The 2983-nt window shown below is 41.1% G+C and overlaps 1 pseudogene; it reads left to right on the top strand.

Moving 5' to 3' along the window:
- The first annotated feature begins 2180 nt into the window (after nucleotides 1-2180).
- On the top strand, nucleotides 2181-2665 carry LOC118594244 (annotated as a pseudogene).
- The last annotated feature ends 318 nt before the right edge of the window (nucleotides 2666-2983 follow it).

The raw sequence follows: 2983 nt of genomic DNA, 5'->3' as shown, positions 1-2983 counted from the left end.
AAACAAATGCAGCATAAAGGAATGCAACACATCTTTGCATCATTAAACAAATATTCCACAGTATAAAAAAATTTGACATATCTTAAAATAATATTCTACAACCTTCAGCTACTTAGCAAATCCTAGACCTGGACTGTATGAGACTCTGTCTCAAGGGAAAAAGAAAAGAGCCCAGATATCTTCTTTTCTTCTTTCCCAGTCTCTTTCTTTCTTCTCTGCCTCAGGAAAAACAAAAACAAAAACAAACAAACAAAAAACCTCCTACTGGGCTATCCATTAGGCTCATTTAAAGACTGAACCTATCAAAGGTGCACCATGTGCTGGTTTGATATTTGTGTGCATCATTAATATTACAGTAATCAACTTAAATCATCAGCTACATCCAATGGCATGTCCTTAGAACTTGTTTATTGTTTAGCTGTACATCTCCTCTAATGGTCACCTGCCTTTCTTCCCTGCTTCCATATGCTGGCTTATTTAAAAAACATTTTCCTTGTACATTACAGAATCTTAGGATATAGGGAGGAATAGAAGAGGGAGATTAAGAAGAGCAAACAGATCATTCAACACAGGAAATAATACTCCCCCCAGAAGCCATAGGTTGTCAAAGAAAAAGCCTAAGGCTTGGTGCAGGACATGAGCTGTTGATTAGGAAAGGTTCCAGTGAACCCCACAATGATGCAGACTATTGTCATTGCCCTTGGTTGCCCACTAAAACTTGAAAGTAAGATCCTACTGCTGAAGACACCATGTCTTTTGGCCACAGGTCACAGGACATAGAAAAATAAAGCTGCTGATGGCCCAGAGGCATCCTCAATACTGATTGCTTTCACAATTCCAGAAGGTGCTGCTTAGGCTTCTGGGAAGGAAAAGTCATCAACAGTCTCATGAAGCCATGGAACCTGTAAACTGCAATAATAGCCGGCATCACATGCTGTGCCCACCCATGTAATAGTAGCATGAATGTTACGGGGCTAAGCAACAGATTTCCAGTTGGATTTAAATCCTACTGCACACGACAGAATGCATGCCTGGTACTATAACCCTGGCCAAGAAATTGTAGCTAGGGAAGTTATCGGACTCAGGTGAGGACCTACTACTATTGTTTTCCTAAATGGGTATAGTATCAAACTTCCTTCTGAATACTTACCTTTATACCTGAATATAAATACACCTGTTAGCCCTCAGTAGAAAAGTGTTTTTAATACTTTGAGTGGTCAGTGGTTAATATAGAGATGCACAGTTTATGTTCAGCTCTAATGAGAGACCTATTCACACTTTTTTCCCTCAACACTCAGGAATAGGTGTGGACATATTGTAAGAACAAGAGGTCTTCAGGTCAAACGTAAATAGTCTCTTCTGGTCATGATAGGGTTGTTTTAGTCATGAACACACAGCAGCTGTGGTTGCCAGCACAAGATCAAGCCAGGAAACATTCCAACATGGGTGGAAGGGTGCTCACAACACCCCACCCCTAGCTCTGTAGCTATTGACAGTGATAGCATGTGGAGGCAAGATGATCAGTTTTCTTTAGGGGTTTCTTTTCCTGGTAGACTGCCAATGTTTCATGGATGGCCCTAAATCCATGTGCATAAGGGTAGTACTAACTAATCTAGGTGAGTTTAAAAAAACAAGTAAAAGGAAGTCTGATGCTGAAAGGTGGCATGGGAAGGGGGTGTCTGTCCAGGAGGAGAGGGGGAGATGCTGGAGTGAATGAAATCAAAATAGATTGTATGCATAAAACTCTCAAACAGTTAATAAAAAAAAATTTAAATTAAACTTACTCTACTTTTCAATTAGTAGCTCCAGGAGCTTCGGATAGTTTGTCCTATTTCAGTTGAAGAGGATAGCTCCTGTACATTTTATTACACAGGGAGTCAGAAACAGTAGAATATATCTAAGGACATTGGAGGGTCTAAAGCGCTTATGATTCTTTCTTCACAAACTGGTCTCCATCTAGATATCCTGAAATAGATCAAAAATATATTGTTAAAAATTCCAGCCTCGAGCCGGGTGGTGGTGGTGCACACCTTTAATCCCAGCACTCTGGAGGCAGAGGCAGGCGGATCTTTGTGAGTTTGAGGCTCTGGTCTACAGAGTGAGATCCAGGAAAGGCACAAAACTATGCAGAAAAACCCTGTCTCAAAAAACACAAAACAAAACAAAATTCCAGCCTCCCCATGGAGGTCGAGCTGTGCAGCTTCAGAAGGTACAAGAGCTACCCAGACACCAGCGGTACTACACAAGGACCAACAGGAAGGGTTCCAGTTTGTAAATGTAAAATGCCAGTCCCCATTCTTTACCAAGAGGAATCTTTGTCAGCTAAAGTGGACTGTCCTCTACAGGAGAAAACACAAAAATGGCTGGCTGGAAGAAATTCAAAAGAAAAGAACCTGCTACGTGCTGTGCAGTCAAATTCGGGCAGGCCATCTCTGGGGCATCTTCTGCTGATGTGATGGCCAAGAAGAATCAGAACCCAGAAGGTAGGAATCTCAACAGCTGCAGGCTCTCTGGGCTGCCAAGGAAGCAAAAACAAAAAAGCCTAAGCAGGCCTCAAATAAGACAGCAATGGCTGCTGCCAAGGCCCCCACAAAGGCAGCACCTAAATAAAAAAATTATGGAGGCTGTGAAGGTCTCTGCTTCCAGAATCGGCGGAAAATGCTAACTTTGTAGATCAGTATTTTAAGTGAAGATCCATCTCTTTACTCTTAAAAAAAGAGAAAAGTTAAAGTTCTAGGGAAATACATATGGTAATTAGGACCCAAAATGTTATTTTAATAGCCAGTAAAGATAAGCACCAATAATTTAGAAGTAGCCCAGTGTGTTGGTTTACGTTTGAAATCCCAGCAGCACTCAGGAGGCTGAAGCAGGAGAATTGTGTTCCAACACAAAAGGATAAAATCCGAATCCCTGGAAACGATGGAGGATTATAAATTTACAGAGCTTGACAAATAATAATTCTGCTGCTGAGTATACATTTAAT

This window comes from Onychomys torridus, chromosome 12 (assembly GCF_903995425.1).
Source record: "Onychomys torridus chromosome 12, mOncTor1.1, whole genome shotgun sequence".
NCBI classification, from domain to species: Eukaryota; Metazoa; Chordata; class Mammalia; order Rodentia; family Cricetidae; genus Onychomys; species Onychomys torridus.
The sequence above is the reverse complement of the archived record's forward strand: the minus strand, read 5'-3'. Positions and strand labels throughout refer to the sequence as shown.